Genomic DNA, 14,701 nt, shown 5'->3' on the forward strand with positions numbered 1-14,701 from the left:
GCTAACACCCTGTCGAGAAAAGAAGACTTATATAACCGCATAGGCCTAGGATTATCTGCCTAACATTAATTTCTAGAATAATTAGATTCAAGTATAATCCTTGATTCAGGACCCTAGATTAGCCCCCGGAGGCTCTCACCCCCGGAGAGGGATTAACTGCAACTCTCCTCACTCGGATGCTAGGTGTGTATGAGGTGTGAAGTAAAAGTCAGTAGAAGTGTGCCGTGGTGTGACTGCTCATGCTTACCTCCCGAGGTTCACGCGGCGTCCTTAAGAGAGGCTCAGGTCTTTGTGGTGTGAATGACAGAAATATGGTTCCAAAAAGTTTCAGAAAATTTATTGAAAAAACGTCAAAAGATATTCAAAATTTAAATACAAAACAGTAAAAGTAAAAATATAAAAATGTAAAAAGTAAAATACAAATTCAAAAGTTTAAACCCGAGCGAGTAGACACTTGAGGTTTTAAAAGATCTCGGTCTCAGAGACTAAGTCCCAAAACGGGGATTTAACAGTCAGAGTGACATGGAGCCCTTTAGAAAAAGTAAAAAAGAGCCCTAATCAGCTTTTCCACAGCATTTTTATAGCCAAACTGTCTCTTTTTTCCCCCAAGATTCAGTAAAACCTCAACAATGCAGATTCGCAGAAACGTGATACATCCACAGGTGATACCAAGTTCATGTGTGGTTTAAGCTTGAAGACTGTGAACCAGGCAGATTTGCAGAAACGCTATACACCCACGAGCTTGTCTGTGGTTTTGCTCAAAGTATGGCACACTTATCCTGACCTCACAGGTGCATAGGCGCTGCGGATGTGTGCATGATTGACAGGTGATGATGTAAAAGCAACAAAAAAGTAGTTATGACTATATGACATATGAATTAAATGATAAAATAATTAAATGACGATAAAAGAAAAAGAACATATATGGTAAAAACAAATTCAACAATTGCATAACTCTTTCTGATCTTTCAACATAGGACAGCTAAAGAGAGAACGAAAATGTGGAAAGGAAAGGGTTGGGGTAAACATTCATTTAAGGGCAAAGGTTGGGAGCAATGGGTCGAGGACTTTGGAGCGCCTGCTCTATCAAACCAGCACCCCATCCTCAGACACGGATATTGAACATACAGTTATGTTAAAGCACCAAACAAATTGCAGCACATTTCACCTTGAGTGATGCAAGAATTGTTTAGATCTCTAAACAAAATTTCACCAATTCATCATTACAAATCAATTCCTGCATTCATGTTTTATCTTCGGCTATATGAAGAGTTGCAGTCATATTAAAGTAAGTCAGTATACTATTGGATTTTCATTATTGACTCGTATTTTTAAACAGTTTCTGCATGTGGATATTGAGTCTGTAAGCAAGAAACTGGATATTTGGAGTCAGAAGAGTTCTGGTTCACATTTGTTGTCTGCGAAGTGTCTTCCACTTTTTTTTAGCAGCCAATCACTGTATGAATGAAAACAGTCTGTGTGGAGAGCTAAAGAGGCAGGTTTTCTTTTTGTGAACATTTCTTTTTTTAATCTCTAAAAATAAATATCTGGAGAAAAGTATGGTCATATTCATCGTCTGTCTACTGCACATGTATTTACTTCCAGAGGCAGTAGTGTTGTCAGATGGCACTGAATTTGAACCCAGATTGTTGACTCATGAATATGTAGGCTGTATTTTAATGCTGTAGCTGTTTGAGGTGGAACTTCTTTTGACTTGTTTATATTCCGATGTGTATATATTCTTTAATAAGAGTGTCTTGCATTGTATGAGCGCATTATTTATTTTGTATAACATCTTCATTACACAGTACCTCCAAGCTTCTTTCTTTACATTTGTCCTTGGGAGCCACTTAGATAGAAACACCAGTGGAAGGCACTTAATGTTAATACTTTCACATGATTTACCTTTTATCTTCTAAAGCAAGAGCTTAAAGTGTAAGCTAATAACAAAGTTGTAGTTGGTGTACTTTTCTGCCCAACTGCTGCAGTTTAAAGCCATTTAATGTGGCTGCAATCACCTCCATTTTATGACCTTACTTTCTCAACAAACTATTTTGTCGTTGGCTTTAATATTGAAGTTGAAATCTCAATTTAAAGAGATTTCACAGCTTCCCCTGTGCTCTCATTCCTGTGCAGCCCTGCTGAATATCACACAGAGGCCAGAAAGTCTCTCTTCTAACGAGCTAATTAATGAACCTGTCTATTGCACATCAAGGGCAAAGCCTGCGGGAGTGAAGAAAAGGGGATCATGTTCTTATTTTGAATATTGACTTCTGTCATTCATGTGGATTCAAAGCTCAGTGATCTGAAAGTTAAGCATCGTGGCTTTCTGCTGTTATGAGCGTCAGCAAAAGTTTCTCTTGTTTGATGTGTCTGGTTCGGGAGAGAGGAGAGGAAACTTTTTTTTTGCAACTAGGGTAATGATTTGCATGTGCTGTTTGGACTTTGCTTTGCAGCAACGTCCCTGAAAAACTGACAATATGAGACATTATGTGCAGTGGCAGATGTTTAAAGGGAGCCATATGTAGTGACAAAGCCTCTTTTTAACACACAAGATCAATTGTTTTTTACTCCTTTCTGTCTCTCCTTTTTACTTTTCTTTTGTGTTTTTATACTAACTATTCTCATTAGCATTTCCGTGAGACATTTTGATGTTATCTTTCCTTTCACATCTCGGTCTGTGCAGCATGTATCTAACTGCTAATACCAAGGCCAGTGGACTGCGCTGTGTAGGTGTGAGCATTCCTTTGTCACACACTGAGATAATTGGCAACCATCAGTGTAAACATCCAACCCATCAATGTGTGTACGAGTATGTATTTACAGCTACTCGCCTTTGTCTATAACTTTTGTGAGATGTAGTTTTATGAAGTCATGTGTTTTTTTAAACCCCCCCCCCCCAAGTGGGATTAATAAAGTTGTTTGTTTTGTTTATTTGTTGTTTTTTTCTATGGAGGATTTAGAAGTTTATGATTGAACAGGTGCAAGGCTTAATACAGGTCTTTGGTGAGCATCATAGCTCGTTTTGTATCCACCTCAACAGCTGAGGAAGAGCTTAACTTAAAGGACGGCTTATGAAAATCTATACCCATGGTTTTGGGAAGTGCTTATTAAAGCTTTGCATACTCTCTGGTCTTGGGAATACCAGACTTTGTTTGTTTAATCAAATTAGTTTAATGAATCAGCCTTGCACTTTCAGTATCTCTGTGAAAGTTAACTTCAGACTCTGCATTTTGATGAGTTTGGAGTAATTTGTAATCAGCACCAATATTCTCCCAAAGGGCAAAGACCCAAGAGGTCACCACCCTCTTTTAGTAAGCACCAATGGAGTTTGACTTTTGGGAGCTGGTACCGCCGGGTGCTGTGTTCAAACATGGCACGTGAAACCTCCATCAGTGGCTGAAGGCTGATGGCTGCTGGTCATGTGTTTGGCCTCACTTCTGTTTGAACACAAACTCAGAGGTGTTTGTGAGCCCGGGGCTGTTGTTTGAACCCGTTTGGAGGAAAGAATGAAATGTGTAGATAGGATAACTTGTAATTGGATACACTGTATTTCAAATCAGATGGTTATTCTTCAGTGGGAACATTTTGTGCTTTTCCCTACTTCTTCCTTTTCTTTTTTTCCTCCAGGTTCAGGTTTAGATACACATCAGACATATAAATGTATAAATGTTCAGGTATTATCTGTTTTGATATAGTTTTATTAGTCCAAGTTGACAAAGGAATCTAACAGTGTATTGACCCTTACAAAGACAAAAGCTTTCTTTTCTCATTCAAACAAGGAAGGTTTGTCTGAAGATAATGTACACTAAACATTCTGTATCAGGAGACTGTTCCCCAACAGGGAAATGCAGGGACCTAATTTCAATGATAATTGGAGGTTATTTCACAATACAAAGATGATACAATACGACAAGCAATACATGAACCTCTGTAACGATAATACTGCAATAAGCCTCTGAAGAGGTGCAGGATTCATGTATTTATTCACACATTTATTCAGCTTAATCTCTTATCATGTTCAATCTTCAAACTTCCTTTCATTCAAGTAAAATATGCCACCGTGAGGAGTCTTGAAGTAGTGACCCAGTAAGTAAGATTGGCTGGAACATTTGTTCAGAGCGTTGTATGTTTGTAAAATAGGCACCAGTGATTTAATATATCACAATAGTCAGGGTACTTTTTTATTATTTCTCTTTTTGTCCAGCCACAGTCTCAATAAACTCATAAACTCACATACAGTAATGGACATTTAATACACCACACCTCTCTTTTACAGTATGCATTCGGTCCTGAAATTAGGTTGACCAGAGACCAGAGAATACAAAAATGAACCAATCGTATTTGAATGCTGAACACAGCCCAACTACATATAAATGTTTTCACAACAGCAGACCATGGAGGGAATACAGATATTAACACTGTCCCATAGAAAGAGTGTTGCATTATCGATTTTTTTGTAACAACTACCTGTTTAGGAACAGTAACATGAACCCTGCCCAGAGTGTCCAAAGGGGTAAAACACATTTTCTTAATTTGTATGACCCGGCTAGCTTGGCAAAGATGGTGCACACTTGGATGAGGGGTGGCTACAAAATGGAAAGAATATAGCATACATTAACGAAAGCTGTGTGAGGGTAGATTTCAGTCATTGCCAATTAAATAAACTTGTATCATCCCATGTGTACACAAGGCTTTTCCTGTATTTCTATGAACATGTTTCATAAAAACATATTGTAAACATATTTTTCATAAAAACATATTGTTGTCTAGGATGTGCAAAGTTTCACAGCCATTTAAATACACAGGTGTACAGGTGGGGCAGCTGTCTCTCAACCGGACAACAGTTCTCCTTCAATCAATCAATCAAACTTTATTGATATAGCCCCTTTCAGACAAATGAAATTGAAGTTCAAAGTGCTTCACAACAGTGCAGAAAAAGTGACTGACGAAAAAGTAGTTGGTAAAATAATTGAGAGACTAATGCACACCAATAACAATTTAATAAAATAACAATAAAAAGACGGATAAAAAAGTAATAAAATGACAAGACATAAAAGCAATAAGATAATAAACTTAGTACACAAAATAAACGTTTAAAATTTTAGTTTAAGATAAAAATAAACATATTATAACCATAAAATCATAAAGCACTATATAAAAGCCAGACTGAATAAATGAGTTTTAAAACTGAGTTTAGAAATCTCAATATTCTCGGCTCCTCTGAGACCCCTGGAGCGTAACAGCTGAAAAAGGTGTAGCTGGGTGGACAGGCCTCTATCAGTGTGCAGTCCTTGTCCTTGACACTTGTGCATGTGAATATGTCTAAATGGATTAGTACTGATGGGCAGTTGAGCACTTTAGGGGATGGCTTATGGTTAATGTGTGAGTGCAGGTCAGAAGACTATAAGGCGCTATGTGTATGAATGTGTATCTGTATATGGGTGAGATGTGCTTGGATTGTGTTTGAGTGCGTGTGCTGGTGTACATATTCTATATTTGATATGCTGCAGCTGGATTGCTCCTAAAGAGTTTTGTTGTATAAATTGCAATGAAAATAGAGATATATCTATCTATACAAGTCCAAGTCTAAAAATCTTATTTTATATTTTTGTACATGTTGAGGATCTGGCCCCATCATTCTCCAGTTTTCTTACTCCCACACTCTGCAGTAAATTCTGGAGACTATTTGTTGATTCCTTCCCTTCAGAAGCTTTGCCTATGTATTGGCAGGTAAACAACACAAACAATTCATAAGAAACAAGAATTTAAATGGTAAACGGACAGGATGCCCCAATATTCCGGAACAAAACCACACCAAGACAGCAACAAAGAATTGTAACATCAAGGACCGGCAACTAAACAAAGACAAAAAGTGTCTGCAGTAAGCAGATGAGTGAAGTGGAGACAGGGGAGAAGGTTGATTAGATCAGGGGACAGGTGTGCAGATTGGGGGGCATCTGGTTGGGGGGGGGGGGGGTAGAGAATGGACTGTGGGTATGGAAGTGGTAATGTGACTGGTGAGGACAAACAGGGAGACGGTCTTTGACAATGGTGTCTTGACAAACACATGCAATCTAAATAATGGAATATGTGTCTGATACCAATTGAATTGAGGCCAGTTTTCCAGGAAGTTTTCAAATGCTAGGAGCACTTGCTTTTGTTTGGTCAAATTGTTATTTTGCTAAATGTGCCACATTCAGTGGCAGTGTTGGGAATGCCCCATCACTGTGTTGATTATGGCCCTGCCATTTCACAAAAGGCATTTAATCGAGGAAATCAGTTGCAGCACAAGTAGACCCTCAGCAGATTCAAATGACTTCTCAATAATGTCTGATGTTGGTTGCAGTCCAGAGATTTACCAAAGACCATCTGCAGCTGCTTGGGATTGACTCTGCAACAGCTCCAGCCAGTAGAACACACAAATGTCTGACCTGCCAGTGGGAACACAGCCAAACCTGGACCGCAAGACCCATCAGTGCTTAATCCTCCGACTGAAAAATCCCACTCTGTTGGCAACTTGGTAAACGTGTGTGTGTGTGTGTGTGTGTGTGTGTGTGTGTGGTGGAAAGTTGAACTCTTCAAGCCAAATCACCTATTGTTGGCATTTTGATTACAGCCACAAATCTCTCCAGAAGTTGCTGATTTGCTCCACATTTCTGTCAGTGAGCCAAATATGTTTGATAGTAAAGCATCACCAAGGGAGGGCATTATGGACTTGGACTTTTTTTTAAGCTGGAGTACCAATTTTCTCTGACAAAGTATGGGCAGCATTTAGAAGAGATGAATGGAAGAAAACTGTAAAAAAAAGAAATAGTGGTAAACAGGTCAGATCTCTGGTAAATTCTGGATATATATGCAGTGGGTAGAATGCTTCACTTAGTAGGCAAAATGGAAAGACAGTTCATTCTAATTAGCTACAACAATAGTACTGCCACTGTCCACTGCCACCACCAGAATTCAAACATGCTGGAACCCAAGATGAATCAAGACTTACCAGACATCCAACAGAGGAACAAAGGAAAAGTTGAGAAATTGTAAATAGACTCCTCTGAAACAACACTTTTTTATAAACTGAAACTAAGCCCTGCATAATGGGTCCCTCATTTTGCCAGTCACACCAGCCATCTTGTCAAATTTGGAAACTTTTGTCAGAGCATTTGGTGTCTTATATATAGACACAAAAGAACCCTTCTGCATCTGTATTTGATGCCCCAGGCTTCAACTTAATCCAATGTAAACCTGTCTGCCGCAATATTACGTTCAGATCAAAGCCCCTTTGTGACCAAGTAAAATTACCGATAAAGTCCACTTGGGGTTGAGAATGTGTGCTCTATAGACCAAACGCAGGACTTTTAATCAGGTAGACCAGAACATATTCCTACAGATTAGAATGAAAGTCATGGAAAGACCCCCAGAGAATAACCTGTTGAGACAATGACTCATACAGCTTTGAAGCCGAAACTCTTAACATAACCTGGTTCCCATCAGGCTAGGAGTGCAGTTAGTTACCATGGGGTTACCTACTAATTTACCTGGTTTACCTGTTGATCTGACTAGTACATCCCACTGGGTTTCAGCCCTGTATGACACCACAAGCTTACATTCAATTATTTTTAACCACCCAGTGATGTTCATCCTCAACTTACACCATGCTGTTTTGTACAAAAATGTTACAGAACATACTGCTATACATTAAAAACATCTTAAAGCTCCTGTGGGGAATTTATTAGATGGTAATAAATCAGACTGAAATGTATACTAATGTATTTCTATGTAAGTGTTAAACATAGCCATTAACAACCTTTTTTCCCCCAAAAAAATTTATGTTTATGTAGCATTTGAAATAAAGAAGGGTGAGATCTTTTTGTCAGAACACACAAGTTACATGTGCAGGACAAGATCAGCACAGACAAATCCTCCCACATTGTCCAGAGGGTCGCCAAAATCAACACAACCTGACATTTTTCACAGTAGTCTTAAAAAAAAAGTAAAAGTAGGCAACTTTTGAGTCTGCTCCTAGCACACATCAACATGCACGCGAAAGGAGCCAGAGATCAAATTTCCAACCTCCTTTCAATTAGATAGCATGATTCAGATGTTTCAGTACCTGACATGGACTATGCAGTCACATATTCAATCGCTTGTGTCCCTTCATACATTTCCATTTTGATGTCACTCACTGGCATTGTGCTGTTTGCATATTGCCGCAGTTCTGTATTCAGTCTCCTTCCAAATGCACTGTGTGTCTTGTCAAATTGGTGAATATGTTTTCTCAATTTTCTTGTGTTTCCTAAAATTGGAGGGTCCTGAAATCTCTCGGGCATTTTGTCCTCATTATCCCCAGACTTCCTGTTTGTTTGTTGAACTTGGTGGTGCTGACTTAACTTTATTATGCATTATATGTAATGATTGCTCAATACCTGATTGTTTAATTAGCATTTTTATCTGAGTTCGTGTTGCGTCTTGTTAATTAGAGTTTTGGATAATTCTTATTATCATGTTAATTAGAGACATTACGCTATTTCCTCTGAGGAGTGCTACTCTGCAATTATATAACAGTTCTGTGCTCTGCATGTGAAGATGATGAAGACTGATACATTTATTTTTCTGACATGCAGGCTGAAGCAGCACATCGTTGTACTTATAAGAGCTTTTCTCAGTTGGTTGTGGATTCACTCAATCCATTTGTCTCATTGGGAACCCCATAAAAGCTGATGAGCATCTGGTGGGTATAGCTTCATAAATGCTGTTGTTTCACAGTGACAACAGAATAGATGAATCTGAGCTACAGTTTCCTCGGATCAAAATGAACCATTTTTGATTTGAACTCAGCATGTGTACTGTACTAACAGCGCGTATCCACAAATTATCTTTTGACACATTCAGTACTGTCCCACCAGATTGTTGCACAACTCTGTGTTTCTTGTTTCTTGTAATAATAATAATTAATTCAGCAGGTGAAAATTGAACGAGATGTACGAAATGTGGAAATTATCCAGTTATAAACAGCCTCTCTGTGCCTGTCACTTTTTTACCTCTCTGAAGAAAGGTATGTAAGGCATACATACCACTTTTCCTGCAGCTGCGTGGTACTTTACCAGGGGAAAATTGACTTCTCCTTTCATTAATTCTTCAATTAAAGTGCAATAACTCAGCAGTATATCAGTTGCAAACACAGAAGCAGCTTTCATTCAAGTCATTCTGACTTTTAATTAAAAAATCTGCCGGCAAATATTACCTGATATGGCCAGATGATTGTGTATGTGTGTGTGTGAGAGAGTGCATCATATGCATGTTGTAGACACAGTTACTCTCATATATAGTGACTTTGGCGTGCATGTGTGTATATGTCAATATGTTGTCATTTACTCCCTTGCCATTACAATTATGGCTATATGATGGAAACACCATTTAATAATACACACAAGTAACCTACTGATTTATTTATGGCCATTTTCACAGCATGCATAACTTCTGCAAAGGCAGAAGGAGCTGAGGAAGACGCAGGATTAATTTAGAGAAATGTTATCTACAACACCCAGAATTGTTTTGATTAAACAGCTTACCTCTTCCTCTGGAAATCTTATCAATTAATTTGCCTAATAAAGTTTTAGTTGCACAGTCTAAAGTTTGTGGAAAAGATTACACAATTCTCAGAGAAAAAACAAAACAAAACGTCCTGTTTTCATGAACTGTGGCCCTCTCTATAAATTTTGTCAAAACCCCAAAACAATCTAATAGGGAGAACAAAAAAAGCAGCATCTACAAAGTCTAGCAGCCATTTTTATAAAGATCCAGACTGATGAATAATATTTGAAATTCTGCTTGGGTCAGTCAGCAGCATGGCCGTGTTGTTTTGCTGACACAGGTCCTCATTAGAACCAGTCCCTGATTAAAAACAAGCCTGTCTCGTCATCCCCCTTTTCCCCCTCCTCGCTCTCCCGTCTTCTTCTCCTTTGCTCTGTCCTTCCCCATGCTGTTGGTTCAACATCAAAGGGACCAATTTGCATAGAGCGAGAAGGGAGTGTACTGAGAGCCAACCTTGTTTAGCTAGTCAGTGTTCTGCTGGTGCTTTATGGCTGCTGACAGATGAAAGGAAAACTGTTCCACTAGCCTGTACCTCATAAGTACACCCTCTTCTTCTCCAACTGGCATCATAACAGATAATTCACTCATTTAAAGTGAACATCCTCATAACTATCTGAAAATATTAACATATTAATTAGGGGTTGAATGGCAACAATAACACAAACAACTCAGTTAACACAGTTGTAGTTTATGACCTTTCCATGAGCTCATCACTGTATATTGCTCTCATTATCTTACTTTCCTTATTATGAGCAATTTACCTCTTAGATTAAAGCTGATGACAAAATACATATTGTTATGACAAGTGATTCTTGACAAGCATTATAAAAAGCAGACCACAGTGTACCATTAATCATAGTGAATGGGTTCATTGTGAATATGTTCATTTGTCAGTGTCTACATGTTTCAGCAAGTATTCGAGCATGTGTTTACAAGGTTGTCTGCATACTTGTTATGCATCAGTGCTTTATATCACCTGTAATGAGATTATAGGTGTTATTTCCATGGCCATGCAAAAAAAAAACAAAAAAAAAACAGTCGGATGGAGCACAGCCCAGGTTGCTATTTTCTTGAACTTGAAATGCTCTTTCTCTATTTCCAGGGTATTTTTAATTCTCAGCTGAGCATTGGTATGACAAAGAGGAGGGAAGGACAAAACAACAGAGGGGTGTTTAATTCCAAGGAGGGAGCACAAGTTTAAATCAAGCCTTTATGTTTGCATTGGTTTCTACCAATTTTATGCAACAACCAGTGGTATTACCATTGTTGGATTGCAAGGCAGACCTTTGTGTTAAACACTTTCACTTTGTTCAGTAGTAAACAGTGTAAGGGGTTACAGACCTTAATTCAGTACTTAAATTGAAATATAAAAAGTTCTAGGCAGACCAAAAATTTCAGATGTAGAGATTTTATCAAACCATTTTTTCCATTCCTAATACCGATTTTAATACCAAGTGTTAACCATTTCCTGTACAACTTATAAAAGAAAATATAAATACAATTGGTGGAAATACACTGATAGCAGACATATTTCTTGATTTAATTAACAATGAACTCTGCTAGCATCAGATATTTTTTTAGGGTGTTAGTTTTGCATGATAATAACCTGGATGGAAACAGCATTTGAGGCAGTATCTGAGGCTTAAACCAATAATTATATCACTATCTGAACAATAATGCTGTTTTATCTTTCACTGAGACCTAAGTGTGGCTGGGCTAAAAACTTTTAAAGTTAAAAGCACTGATATTAAGAATAATAATAAAAAGATGCCAACAACGCCACCTAGGGTTTAAAATGTCGAGCTTAGGACTCTTTAAAAGACACAGGTTCTTAAAATCAGGGGGAGCAGAGTTGAAAACCAGACAGGAAACTAAAATGAACAATGATCTAATTTATTACCATAAAAATGTTAATAAATAGAATCTAAAGTGACAGGCGTTATAGAGAGTTGCAACAATAAAATACTACTTAACAAAGTCAAATAAAAGTCTGAGTCCGAGGTGGAATGTTCCTTCAATTGTCTCGGAACTTTCTCTTGCTACTTCGATGTTGCTCCGATGCTGCTCGACGTAGCCCGCCTCGCATTGACCCCTTTAAAGAGACAGAACAACCTTGGCGAGTAGTATGTTCTACGTAATAAGGTAGAAAATAATGCTTGTTCAATAATGCAGCCCTTTAGTATCCCTTGGTGCCGCCTACAATTTGGTTGGGATACTCACCGTATTCCCGGGTCGGAGTTTGCCAACTACCGACCCAGGCCTGCGTGAAGTAGCGTTGGCGGACACCAGCTGCTCTGCCGACACTCCTAGTTGGGGGATCCCTCTTCTCCGTGCTGCGTTCCTTTTTGCACGCCGGCTGCCTATCTCATGGATCTCCGTCTCTGCACACGTCGCCTGTTTCAACGTCGTAAGTTTCAACAAATTACACAAATGCATAAAAACCACAGCAATCCATAAAACTATTACTAAAACATAAATGCAAATAAAAATCAAAGTAAAAACACACACAAAGAACCCTCATTTCTGACCCTGTCAAAAAGCTTGCCATAGTTTGTGAATTGAAAAAAAAAAGGCACCAAGGTTTGAATAGTTTATTTTGAACCTTTTTGACATGTTGTGTATAAGGTTGGCTACGTGATTCTCAATGCTGTACATATATAGGGGAACATAGTGGTTGCTCAAATAAGGTTGGAAAGTAGTTTTTCCAACTAATTAAAGGAAATATATATATATATATATATATATATTGCTTTTAATCTCTTCTTCGTACCTGCCTCATGATGTGAGAATAATCCGAAAATAAATTGCCTGATGCGCTGTTCTGTACAAAGGGTATGTTGTCTCTTCAAGCCGTCAAGTTGCCTTAGCAACTTCTATGCATAGCGTTGCACAGATATTTATATGTATCTGTGCAGAAGTATTGTCACAGCTTAAACTGAGATGAAAGTTGTCTTAAATTACATGTTTGCTGATATGTGGAGCAAATGTATACATGATACATGATTAACTGTCCTAGATTTAAAAAATCTTTCAATTTTCCTCAGCTTGCAAAGGTATATATGTATGTTTTGTCCCCGTCAACTTTGTGGAACATAAGAAAGGAACAAGTAAACTAAAAGTTATACTTCAAACATATAAACACTTTGCTAAAATAGGCTTTTTGTGTATTTAGTCTCTTTGAACAAAACAGCATTGCCAGTAAAAGAACAGTCTGATCATGAAGGACATTCTCTAATCAACAACATGAGTGACCTAAGAACAACCTTTATCTATATATACAAGCACTATAAGTGAACTGTCTCTGTTTATCTATATTGGCATCCATGCACTAGCTTGATTTAGAAGCTCCCTGCAATGGAAAGAGCAGGGTGACCAGTCTCTCTTGCTTTTAGTGTGCGTCTTCTTCCCTGTGGGTTGTGACTGTACCAAACCACTTTACTTTCCTCTCCGTGTGACCTCCATCAATATCCATCTCACCTTATTTGCAAGCTCGTAATCACCGCGGGGGACAGGGGCTCACGTTTTCTCTGGATCATTTTGCCTCTCAGTGCTGGTGTCAGGTCACAGTGACCACTGCTGAAAGGATGAAGAGTAGTATTGCGCCGGACACACATGGTTCAGTATTTTAAAGGGAAACTGGTGTTAGTATTGGACGGAGACAGTTAACTGGAATTGTATCATTTCTGTCCTGGGAGATTACTGGCAGTGATTTCCATGACCTCCAGCAGGACTCTCCGGTAGCCACCCTTTAAACGTTAAGGAAGGCTGAGGGTGAAACTGTGATGAAATTGGTGTGAAAGGTTTGTGTGTGCACCTCAAACAGATGACCTCCATTGATGCATTATAGGGTTGACCCCTGTGAAACGTGGACGGATTTTCATCCCATAAATCATTGAATTTGATGAAAACGTCTAATAGATGTCTATGACTAGAGAAAAGCAATGTATGTCAAATTCAGTTCAAAATGTCTCCTCTATTTTAAAGGCATGTAAGCTTCTATTGATTTTCCTCTATTTTTTCTTGAGCCTATTTGTGTTATCCAGCTTTTTATTGTTGTTGTGTATTGTTAGCTGTACTAATCTCTTATGCTCTCTATATGCTGTTGAAAATTAGTTTCTGTTATACTTGCAATTTTTGGCTGTTTTCCAATTGCTTATGTATATTGTATCTGTCCCTATCAAATAAATCCTCTCAAATAATATTCCATTCAGCTGTATACCTTGTATTTGGATGAGTTACATTAAAGTTGACTTGACTAAACCTTAAGAAACATAGAGGTGCTTTCTTAATGTAGACTCTGCATGGGGGCCTGAAACAGCAGCGTCTCAGGGGGGCTGATTTCCAGCAGCACCTTGGACACACTGTGAAGAATGTGCAGTCTTCAGCAAGACATAACACTAATGATGTTCTGCCCTTCAGTGATGAGCCAACCTCTGATATTTGGGGTACTACTGAAGTCATCACTCACTTCTATTGCATATATGGCAATGTTTTTATATAATTACCCACTACCACTGTTTTATGTCAAGTAAAAGGGTCAGACACTAATTGGATTCCTCCAATTAATGGCTTTAGACAACAAGTAAGAAATTACAATCAACATGCCAGCACTGATAAAAAAAAAAAGGCTGCATGAAAGTCACAAGCAAAAAACAACAGTCAGGCATTTAATTTCATCCACATAACACCAAACTCTCTTGAAGAAGACTGGTGTATTCAAGTGAACCATTTTATAACGCTAAACAAATGGGTCTTTCTCAGAGTTCCTTTTAATCCCCTGTGATAAATGAAGTGAGAACCCAATCACTTTGATTTCAGTTTGCCCTGTTGATTTCGGTTTTCTTTGCTTGCAGTTCTTTGTTGTCTCCAATTTTCCGCGCCCATGACTTTGAGCTGTATTGTCTTAATGAAGACATAGATTTTCCCTCCTTGTGATGTTTCATTTTATTGCACTTGGTTTTATCACCAGAGCTTATACCACATGACCTAAAAAAAAAAAAAAAAATCAGGGCTTGGGTCACCTTTAAAAACAGACAAGGTTTTATTGTCTTCTTTCTTATTTCTGGCAATCAATGTAAACATGTAAAGGGGTTCTAACTCCACCTTTCAC

The 14,701-nt window shown here is 38.3% G+C and overlaps 1 long non-coding RNA gene across 1 annotated transcript; it reads right to left on the reverse strand.

Moving 5' to 3' along the window:
• Positions 1–11,765: 11,765 nt before the first annotated feature.
• On the reverse strand, positions 11,766–13,864 carry LOC132954648 (uncharacterized). Its single transcript, XR_009665799.1, has 3 exons — positions 13,811–13,864; positions 13,069–13,167; positions 11,766–11,985 (listed from the first exon to the last, which is right to left on the reverse strand). It is a non-coding gene; the product is annotated as an uncharacterized LOC132954648 (long non-coding RNA).
• Positions 13,865–14,701: the final 837 nt, after the last annotated feature.

This window comes from Labrus mixtus, chromosome 2 (genome assembly GCF_963584025.1).
Source record: "Labrus mixtus chromosome 2, fLabMix1.1, whole genome shotgun sequence".
Lineage (NCBI taxonomy): Eukaryota > Metazoa > Chordata > Actinopteri > Labriformes > Labridae > Labrus > Labrus mixtus.